Source organism: Arachis stenosperma, chromosome 9 (assembly GCF_014773155.1).
Source record: "Arachis stenosperma cultivar V10309 chromosome 9, arast.V10309.gnm1.PFL2, whole genome shotgun sequence".
Lineage (NCBI taxonomy): Eukaryota > Viridiplantae > Streptophyta > Magnoliopsida > Fabales > Fabaceae > Arachis > Arachis stenosperma.
In genome coordinates, this window is record NC_080385.1 from 58708291 (window position 1) to 58719796 (window position 11506).

Below are 11506 nucleotides of genomic sequence, written 5' to 3' on the forward strand. Positions count from 1 at the left end.
TGTGACTCCTCATGATCATGAACCTACTAAAACACAAAATAACAATAAGATAAAAATAAAATTAGATAAATAAAAATTGGGTTGCCTCCTAACAAGCGCTCTTTTAATGTCACTAGCTTGACAGTGGGCTCTCATAGAGCTTTAGAGAAGTTCAGAGCATGATGAAGGTTTCCCAACACCAAACTTAGAGTTTGAATGTGGGCTCTTCTCAACACCAAACTTAGAGTTTGGTTGTGGCCTCCCAACACCAAACTTAGAGTTTGATTGTGGGGGCTCTTTTGGACTCTGTACTGAGAGAAGCTCTGCATGCTTACTTTCTTTTGTTACAGAGTGATGGCTGTGTGCCTTAAACACAAGGTAGTCCCCATTCAATTGAAGGACTAATTCTCCTCTGTTAACATCAATCACAGCACCTGCTGTGGCTAGGAAAGGTCTTCCAAGGATGATGCATTCATCTCCTTCCTTCCTAGTGTCTAAGATTATGAAATCAGCAAGGATGTAAAGGCCTTCAACCTTTACTAACATGTCCTCTACTAATCCATAAGCCTGTCTTACTGACTTGTCGGCCAATTGTAATGAGAATAAGGCAGGCTGTACCTCAATGATCCCTAATTTCTCTATTACAGAAAGTGGCACAAGATTTATGCCTGACCCCAGATCACACAGAGCCTTTTCAAAGGTCATGGTGCCTATGGTACAGGGTATTAAGAATTTCCCAGGATCTTGTTTCTTTTGAGGTAGAGTTTGCTGAACCCATGTATCAAGTTCACTAATGAGCAAGGGAGGTTCACCTTCCCAAGTCTCATTACCAAATAACTTGGCATTCATATTCATGATGGCTCCTAGATATTGAGCAACTTGCTCTCCAGTTACATCTTCATCCTCTTCAGAGGAAGAATAGTCTTCAGAGCTCATGAATGGCAGAAGGAGATTTAATGGAATCTCTATGGTCTCTATATGAGCCTTAGATTCCTTTAGGTCCTCAATGGGGAACTTCTCCTACCTTGTGAATTCGGCCATATTGATTACATCAATGGCCTTGCACTCTCCTCTTGGATTTTCTTCTGTATTGCTTGGGAGAGTACTGGGAGGAGTTTCAGTGACTTTCTTACTCAGCTGGCCCACTTGTGCCTCCAAATTTCTGATGGATGACCTTGTTTCACTCATGAAACTTAAAGTGGCCTTAGACAGACCAGAGACTAAATTTGCTAAATTAGAGGTCTGTTGCTGAGAATATGATGGAAAAGGCTTGTTATTGCTTAGCCTGTTTCTTCCACCATTATTAAAGCCTTGTTGAGGCTTTTGTTGATCCTTCCATGAGAAATTTGGATGATTTCTCCATGATGAATTATAGGTGTTTCCATAAGGTTCACCCATGTAATTAACCTCTGCCATTGCAGGGTTCTCAGGATCATAAGCTTCTTCAGAAGCTGCCTCTTTAGTACTGTTGGATGCATTTTGCCATCCATTCAGACTTTGAGAGATCATGTTGACTTGTTGAGTCAACACTTTGTTCTGAGCCAATATGGCATTCAGAGCATCAATTTCAAGAACTCCCTTTCTTTGAGGCGTCCCACTATTTATAAGTTCTTGAGCTTCTGTAGGCGTTTTCTTTAGGAGAATGGATCCACCTGCAGAATGGTCCAATGACATCTTCGAAAACTTAGATAGACCATAATAGAATATATCTAATATGGTCCATTCTGAAAACATGTCAGAAGGACACTTTTTGGTCATCTGCTTGTATCTTTCCCAAGCTTCATAGAGGGATTCACCATCTTTTTGTTTGAAGGTCTGAACATCCACTCTAAGCTTGCTCAGCTTTTGAGGAGGAAATAATTTATCCAAAAAGGCCGTGACCAGCTTATCCCAGGAGTCCAGGCTATCTTTAGGTTGTGAGTCCAACCATGTTCTAGCTCTGTCTCTTACAATAAAAGGGAAAAGCATGAGCATGTAGACTTCAGGATCTACTCCATTTGTCTTTACAGTCTCACAAATTTGTAAGAACTCAGTTAAAAACTGGTAAGGATCTTCAGATGGAAGTCCATGAAACTTGCAGTTCTGTTGTACTAGAGTAACAAATTGAGTTTTCAGCTCAAAATTGTTTGCTCTAATGGCCGGAATGGAGATGCTTCTTCCATCAAATTTGGAAGTTAGTTTAGTGAAATCACCAAGCATCCTCCTTGCATTATTGTTGTTGGGTTCGGCTGCCATCTCCTTTTCTTGTTCGAAAATTTCAAAAAGGTTGTCTCTGGATTGTTGTAATTTAGCTTCTCTTAATTTCCTCTTCAGAGTCCTTTCAGGTTCAGGATCAGCTTCAACAAGAATGCCTTTTTCCTTGTTCCTGCTCATATAGGGAAGAAGAGAACAAGAAAAGAAAGAGGAATCCTCTATGTCACAGTATAGAGATTCCTTTGTGTTAGTAAAAGAAGAAAGGGAATAGGAGTGAAGAAGAATGAATAGGTAGGGGCAGTGATTTGAGATGAAGAGACGTGAAAAGAAGTGTTAGTAAATAAATAAATAAATAGAAGAAGGGGAGATGGAAGAAATTTCGAAAATAAATTTGAAAAGAAGTTAAATGATTTTCGAAAATAAAAGACAAGATAGAATTAAAATTAAAACAATTAATTAATTAAAAAGAATTTTTGAAAAAGGGATGAGATATTTTCGAAAATTAAAGAGGGAAAAGTAATTAGGTGGTTTTGAAAAAGATAAGAAACAAACAAAAAGTCAAATAGTTAGTTGAAAAAGATATTAAAATCAAATTTGAAAAGATAAGAAGATAAGAAGTTAGATAAGATATTTTGAAATTAAATTTTTGAAAAAGATAGAATTTTAAAAAAAGATAAGATAAAAAGATAAGATAAGATAGATTTAGTTTTTAAAATTAAAATTAATTGCTTAACTAACAAGAAATTAAAAGATAAGATTCTAGAATTTAAAGATTGAACCTTTCTTAACAAGAAAGTAACAAACTTCAAATTTTTGAATCAATCATATTAGTCGTTAGCATAATTTTCAAAAATTTGAAATAAAATTAAGAAAAATATTTTTGGAAAATAATTTTCAAAATTTTCGAAAAAAATTGAAAAAAAAATGAAAAAGATATTGTTCCGAGGGTAACCTGAAACTGTAGGTCGATCTCGGATGAGATCTTCTGTGCTGGTCGGAGATGTTGTGTCCGACTTGTTGATGGTGGTCGGAGCCGCCGCGTCCGACTTGTAGATGGTGGCCAGAGCTGCCGCATCCGACTTGTTGGACTGGTTGCACTGCTGATCCTTCGTCACCGGAGGGTGGGGGGTACCTGCAAGAGACTCCGATGCTTAAGTTAGCATGGGTATTAAACAGGTTTTATATAGAATCAGAGTATGAGTTATACCTGGGTGCTCCAGTGTATTTATATTGGTGAGAATTGACCTTCTTTAGATAAGATAAGTTAGTTATCTTATCTTATCTTATCTTATCTTTGGGTGAGGTCAGCTTATCTTCAACGGAACCGCCTTTATCTTTCGGCTGCCTTTGGATTGGGCTGTGTTCCTTCGTTTGGGCCTTCTTGGGCCTCTGTGGCGTTTTGGCCAAGCTCTTTGAGAAGAGGTCGGATATTGACCGAGCTCTTTGAGAAGAGGTCGGATATTGGCCGAGCTCTTTAAGAAGAGGTCGGATATTGGCCGAGCTCTTTAAGAAGAGGTCGGATAGCCTGACCTGAAGAGGTTGGTTGGCTTGTTGCTAAACATCCCAGGTCGGACATTTTGACCCAGGGTATGAACAGTGCCCCTGCTTGAGTTCGATCTTTTCGTGAGATCGTGTTTTTCAGAGCTTCGATCTCTTTGGAAGTCGTGCTCAAGCATCTGTCTGGCTTTGATTCTTCATTGCTTTGAAATCTTTTGCAGATTTTCTAGAGGTTTGGTACTTCACAGTCCGTCCTCTTTTGAGTAGTAGTGTGGGTTTTCTACCCTTGCCTTCTGGATCACGCCTTGCTTTTGTGTTGACAACCCTCTGCTTTGGTGAAGTTATCCTTGCGGCTTGATATCCGGACTCTTAGTGACTTGTCTGATGACTTTTTAGTGTTCTTTGTATAGAACCTTTTTAGTCTCGGATGACGTACGTAGCCCTGTTTGAGATTGTGCCTTCTTTGAGTGGAGTTGTATCCCTTTTAGCTAAGCACTTTTGAGCCTTAAGTTGTTTCTTAACCTTTTGGCTTGTTCTTTTTTGAGATCGTACTTGCGCCTCTTCTTAGCTGACGTCGACCTGTACGACTTTGCCCCTGCTTGAGTTCGATCTTTCCGTGAGATCGTGCTCTCTTTGGGGGAAGTCGTGCTCAAGCATCCTGACTTTGGTCGATCTTGAGTAGTTTCTCCTTTGTGCGAGTCTGGTATTGCCTTTTTTAGTTTGTTGAGAGGTCTTTTCAGCTTTCTTCCGACTTGTTTGTCTTCACTGTTCGGGCTTTTTAGTCATAATCCAACAACTTTTTAGGTATAGTTCCTGATGGGAAACCTTTTATAGTCTGTTTGGATGACTTTTTAGCGCCGTTTTGATTTGTGCTTTTGCCTTTTAAGTAGTGTCTTTTTTCAAGACTTCGTACCTTTTAGCAAAGCATTCCTGGCATTCCTCTGGCCGTTGCGAGATGTCTTTGTCCCCTTTGTGGATCTTTGTAGAGTGTCGGTATTTTGTTGACCGACCTCTTTTGATCACTGCCGGTTTTGTCCACTTTCTGCTTGGTTGAGGTGGTCCTTGGGGCTAACTTGTCCGACGACTTTTTAGTGTTCTTTGGTAGAACCTTTTTAGTTGGTCTGAACAATTTTGATAGCCTTGTCATGGAGCCGTGGCTTTTTGGGCAAAGCTATGTCCCTTTTAGCGCACGCTTTTCGTTGGTCCGATTTCTCGTGTCGACGAGCTGTAGCTTTCGTTGGTCCGACTTCTTGTCGGTCCAAGCTGTGGTTTTTGTTGGTCCGACTTCTTCTTGTCGGTCCAAGCTGTAGCTTTTGTAGGAAACCGACTTCGTTAGGTCGATCTCTTCTAAGTTATAGCAATTCCTCTTTTATAGGGTTGTCCAGACCTCTTTCCAAGGATTTGCTGATAACTTGGGTTGACTTGGTCCGACTTCTCAACGTCGGCCAGTCTTTAAGTTACTATTTTAGCAATCCATAAGACCTCGTCAGGTTCTTTTTTGGATCACTTTCGATAACTTCTTACATTATTCTGTGTTCATCTTTGCCAATTTGTAGAAAGTGGTTGGCATCTCTAGCTCGTCTTTTGGGTGAATTGCGTTTTCACCTTTATCGGACGACTCATCTTTATCGTGGTTGTGCAGTGAAATTGTTTTTCACTTTCTGCCGACCTGTAGCTTTATAATCGGACGATGAACTCTGCTTTCACTTTTTTGCCGACCTTGTCGAAATCGGGCGATGAATTCTGGTTTCATCTTTGCCGAATTTTATCATGATCGTGCGGTGAATTTGGTTTTCACCCCGCCGACCTTGTCGTGATCCGGCAGTGAAATTTGCGTTTTCAGATTAATGCGTCTTGGTATAGCAGTGAATTTTGTTTTCACTTTGTCGAAATCGAATGATGAATTCTTTTTTCATCGTGGTCGGGCGGTGAAGTTGGTTTTCACTTTGCCGACTTGTCGCTTTGTAATCGGACGATGAGTTTGGTTTTCATCTTGCCGACTTTGTCGTGATCGGGCGATGATTTTGGTGTTTCACCTTGCCGACTTTGTCGTGATCGGGCGTCTTGGTAGGAAACTTTTTAGGGAATCTGCAATCTTTTAAACAATAATATAAAGATAAGAGTGTGTACATGTTAGTACTTACCTTTCTAGGTCGGGCAATCTTTTTGGATCTCGGCCTGGCGCCCTTTTTAGATTGCAGGCATGCCATGACCTTGGTAGCTCTTGCCCTTCAAGTTCGGGCAGTCTGTAGCAACCTTTCCCCAGTTCTTCTAAACAACTTGGTATGGTCCTTTCCAGTTGGATGCTAGCTTTCCTTCTCCAGGTCGAGTTGTTCCGATATCATTTCGGATTAGGATAAGGTTGTTGTTGGCAAAGCTTCGCTGTACTACCTTCTGATTGTATCTTGAGGCCATTCGACGTTTTAACGCCTCTTCCTTGATCGGAGCTCTCTCTCGGACTCTTTGGAAGTAGGTCGAGTTCTTTCCTTTGGATTTGGGAGTTGACCTCTTCATTGTAGAAGATCATTCTTGGGGGATCCTTCTTCGATCTCTACTGGGATCATTGCCTCCATTTCGTAAATCAATCGGAAGGGTGATTCCCCCGTGGTGAAGTGTGGAGTTGTCCGATATGCCCATAGGACTTGTGGGAGCTCTTCAGCCCAAGCTCCCTTTGTGTCCTTTAGTCTCCGTTTTAACCTAGCTAGTATGACTTTGTTGGCAGCTTCTGCTTGTCCATTGGCTTGTGGGTGTTCTACGGATGTGAATTGGTGCTTTATTTTCAAGTTAGCCACTCTTTTCTTGAAACCTGTGTCCGTGAATTGAGTGCCATTGTTTGTGGTGATGGAGTAAGAAACCCCAAACCTTGTAATAATGTTCTTGTACAAGAATTTCTGACTTCTTTGAGCAGTGGCATTAGCTAGGGGCTCTGCCTCAATCCATTTTGTGAAGTAATCCACCCCTACAATGAGGAACTTGACTTGTCCCGATCCTTGGAAAAATAGTCCGAGGAGGTCGAGTCCCCTCTTTGCGAACGGCCAAGGTGATGTTACACTGATGAGCTCCTCTGGTGGGGCAATGTGGAAGTTGGCATGCTTTTTGATGTAAAGCTTTGACTTTGTATTTGGGTTTTTGCTCTGTTGTTGCCTCCAAAGGGTGCCCTTGGACTTTTGTGTGAGTCCTGGGGTTTCCCTTTTACTGCCACGTCTGTCACTTTATGTTTTACTGTTATTGTCCGAGTTGTTTCCTTATTTGCCCGAGTTGTTTGGTAGTAATTCCATAGTCGACCTATGTCTTTGAGATGTCTACTAAGATCCCGGACAGCGTGTCTGATTAGCTGGATTTCATAGTTTAAATGCGTGTTACTGTGGCTGACCCTGAGTACATCCCTTATACCGCCTTCGAGACCGATTTGTTGTGGTCTTGTAATGTAGCTCGGATGAGGCTTCTGTTATTGCCCCTTGGTTGGCTAGTTTTGAAAATGCATCAGCTCGGGCATTCTGCTCTCAAGGTATGTGTCGGACCTCATATCCCCGAATTGTCCGAGCTGTTGGTGCTGGCTGGTTTTGAAAATGCATAAGCTCGGGCATTCTATGTGTCGGACTTCATTTTTCTCCGATTTGTCCGAGTTGTCGGTACTGGCTGCATTAGCTCGGGCATTCTATGTGTCGGACTTCATTTTTCTCCGATTTGTCCGAGTTGTTGGTGCTGGCTGCATTAGCTCGGGCATTCTATGTGTCAGACTTCATTTTCCCCGATTTGTCTGAGCTATTTTCTGTTTTTGTCCAGAGTCCCCCGAATTGTCCGAGATGTTCTCTGGTTTTGTCCAAGGTCTCCCGAATTATCCGAGCTGTCCTCTGTAGGATTCTTCCAGCTAAGTTTGTTTTCTGCAGGATGCCCTTTATTGGCTGGTTGGTTGGAACTCTGATAGTGTGAGCTTGAAAGTATGGGTGGAGTCGTCGAGAGGTGAGTATGAGGGTGTAGGCGAACTTTTTCTATCTGTTGATAGGTTAGTTCGGTCCCTTGTAAAGCTTTGCTGATGAAGTAGACGGGTTGTTTCCCACTTTCGTCTTCTCTGACTAGTGCTGAGGCTATTGCATGACTTCCCACTGCGAGGTATAATGAGTTCTTCACTTTCCCGTGGTCTGGAAAGGATGGGTGGTTGCCCCAAGAATTTTGAAATCTCGGAAGGCTTGTTCGTACTCCGTTGTCCTTTTCAACTCGTCCGACCTCCTTGGTGTGAGGTGGACGTTCAACTCGTCCGACCTCTTTGGTGTGAGGTAGATGTTTAACTCGTTCGACCTCTTTGGTATGAGGTGGACCTTCAACTCGTCCGACCTCTTGGTTGTGAGGTGGACCTTCAACTTGTCCGACCTCTTTGGTGTGAGGTGGACCTTCAATTCGCCCGACATCTTCGGTGTGAGGTGGACCTTCAACTTGTCCGACCTCTTTGGTGTGAGGTGGAGCTTAAACTCGCCCGACATCTTCAGTGTGAGGTGGACCTTCAACTTGTCCGACCTCTTTGGTGTGAGGTAGACCTTAACTCGCCCGACCTCTTCGGTGTGAGGTGGACCTTCAACTCGTCCGACCTCTTTGGTGTGAGGTGGACCTTCAACTCGTCCGACCTCTTTCTCCTTTTTGCTTTTGATTGGGCGAGGTGGTGGGATCTTCTCCGATTGATCTTCTCTTTTCTTGGACTCTTTATCCTTGTCCCGTGGTGGGTTAGGAGAATTCGGTTTTTTAGCTTTCTCCTAGTCGAGAGTTCTCTTCCATGTTGATGTATTTCTGTTCCCGTTCCTGTACCTCGTTCAGAGATGTTGGGTGCTTCTTGGATATTGAGTGGCTGAGAGGTCCTTCTCTTAGGCCATTGATGAGTCCCATGATGGCCGCTTTTGTTGGAAGACTTTGTATGTCAAGGCATGCGTTGTTGAATCTTTCCATGTAGCTGTGAAGGCTTTTCTGATCTCTTTGTTTAATTCCCAGCAAGCTTGAAGTGTGTTTGGCTTTATCCTTCTGGATGGAGAACCTGGCGAGGAATCTTCTTAACAAGGTCGTCAAACTTGTGATGGATCTTGGAGACAAACTGTCGAAGCACCATATTGCTGTCTTCGTTAGAGTAGTCGGGAAGACTTTGCATCGAATGGCGTCCGATGTGTTGGTGAGGTACATTCTTCTGAAATTACTGAGATGATGGCTTGGATCCAATGTGCCGCCGTACGGGATCATGTCGGGAGCCTTGAAGTCCTTTGGGACTTTAGCTTTCATGATATCTTTGGTGAATGGGTCTTGATCTTTGTAGGGGCTGTCTTCGTGACCGGATCGAGTTGTTTTGGCCTTGAGATCTGCTTCGAGTTTTAGGAGCTTGTCTTTTAACTCGTGGCATCACCTAACTTCCCTTCGTAGGTCTCTCTCAGCTTCTTGTTGATGTTCCACCTTTTTTTCGAGTTGCTTTAAGCGATCTTGAAGTGCCTCCATAGCCTCCTCTTTTGGCGAATTCTCGCCTTTGGTGGGTTGAAGAGTATCTTTTGGTGTAGTATCCGCGTCTTTGTGCGGTGTTCTATCCTCTAGATCTGAATCATGGTCGTTGTCATGGTTGTCCGCCATGGTGATGGGATGACTTCCAGGTTCCCCGGCAACGGCGCCAATGTTCCGAGGGTAACTTGAAACTGTAGGTCGATCTCGGATGAGATCTTCTGTGCTGGTCGGAGCTGTTGTGTCCGACTTGTTGATGGTGGTCGGAGCCGCCGCGTCCGACTTGTAGATGGTGGCCAGAGCTGCCGCGTCCGACTTGTTGGACTGGTTGCACTGCTGATCCTTCGTCACCGGAGGGTGGGGGGTACCTGCAAGAGACTCCGATGCTTAAGTTAGCATGGGTATTAAACAGGTTTTATGTAGAATCAGAGTATGAGTTATACCTGGGTGCTCCAGTGTATTTATAATGGTGAGAAGTGACCTTCTTTAGATAAGATAAGTTAGTTATCTTATCTTATCTTATCTTATCTTTGGGTGAGGTCAGCTTATCTTCAACGGAACCGCCTTTATCTTTCGGCTGCCTTTGGATTGGGCTGTGTTCCTTCGTTTGGGCCTTCTTGGGCCTCTGTGGCGTTTTGGCCAAGCTCTTTGAGAAGAGGTCGGATATTGACCGAGCTCTTTGAGAAGAGGTCGGATATTGGCCGAGCTCTTTAAGAAGAGGTCGGATATTGGCCGAGCTCTTTAAGAAGAGGTCGGATAGCCTGACCTGAAGAGGTCGGTTGGCTTGTTGCTAAACATCCCAGGTCGGACATCTTGACCCAGGGTATGAACAGATATGATTTTTGAAAAAGATTTTGAAAAGATAAGATTTTTAAAATTGAAAGTTTGACTTGACTTACAAGAAATAACTAATTTTAAAAATTTTTGACTAAGTCAACTCAAATTTTCGAAATTTTGGAGAGAAATAAGGAAAAGATATTTTTTTGATTTTTGAATTTTTAATGAGGAGAGAGAAAAACACAAACATGACCCAAAACATGAAAATTTTGGATCAAAACACATGATGCATGCAAGAACACTATGAATGTCAAGATGAACATCAAGAACACTTTGAAGATCATGATGAACATCAAGAACATATTTTTGAAAAAATTTTTGATGCAAAGAAAACATGTAAGACACCAAACTTAGAATTCTTTAATGCATGGACACTATGAATGCAAAAATGCATATGAAAAACAACATACAACACAAAACAAGAAATCATCAAGATCAAACAAGAAGACTTGTGATCGGGGGAAAATTTGTCTCAACAAATCTCCATTCGGCAAGTGTACCGATTTGTCGTCAAGTAAAACCCACAATAGAGTGGGGTCGAATCCCACAGAGATTAATGGATTAAGCAATAAATGGTTAATTGATTATCCTAGTTAGACGACTTAGATTTGGATGATGAGCAGCAGGAATTGTAAATTTACAAAAAAGTAAAGAAAGCAATAGAGTGCAGATAAGTAAAATGGCAAGAAAAGTAAATGTAAGAACTAAAAATAAGATGAACATTGGGATCAAGAGATATTGCAATCCTCCGGATCAAGTTCATTCTCATCTCTTCCTCAATCATTCATTGATCTCCTTGGCAATCTTAAGTGATCGAATTACAATTACTTGTAATTCAATCTCTCAAATCTTGATCAATAGCTAATTCCTTGGTCAATTGCTCATGAGAAGAGATGAAGCATGGTCACTGATTATACCACATGCATTTCCCAAATCAAGTGTTGGAAGGATTATAGTCACATATCCATCCACACCCAATTTGGTCCAGCATGAGAAAGCATTTCTAGCATGATCTCTTCATTCCTCTTTCAAGGTTCAGAAGAGATCCAAGTATGAATAGTTTCTTTTCCAAGATAACTACCCAATTGGATGAAGATCGAAAGCTCTCTAGTAAAATCAAGAGAAAAGAAAGAAGAAGAAGAAGAACTACACTCAATCCATTAAATCACAATAGAGCTCTCTAACCCAATGAAAAGAGTTAGTTGGTCATTGCTCTAACAAAATAGAAAAGAAAGAAAGTGCATAAAAGTAGAGATGAAGATTAAAACTGAAATTGAAACTTCAAAATTCATAAAATGAAAAGTACAAGAAAAGAAAGAAAAGTGTGTGAGGGGAGGGAGTCCGAAGACCCCTCCATTCCAGGATGCCTTCAATGTAAAGACTAAGGCCTTTATATAGGCTCTCCTAAATTACAAAATGAAATTAAAAGCAAATTACAATTAAATGAAAATTCCTATTCTAGATGCTTCTTGTGGTCTTGATTGGTTGACAATTGTGGGCTTGCTTGCTTGGGCTTTGAAGTGGACTTGAG

The 11506-nt window shown here is 41.9% G+C and overlaps 1 non-coding gene across 1 annotated transcript; it reads left to right on the forward strand.

The window, feature by feature from the left end:
* The first annotated feature begins 1711 nt into the window (after positions 1 to 1711).
* LOC130952337 (small nucleolar RNA R71) lies at positions 1712 to 1815 on the forward strand. Its single transcript, XR_009074517.1, has one exon. It is a non-coding gene; the product is annotated as a small nucleolar RNA R71 (small nucleolar RNA).
* The last annotated feature ends 9691 nt before the right edge of the window (positions 1816 to 11506 follow it).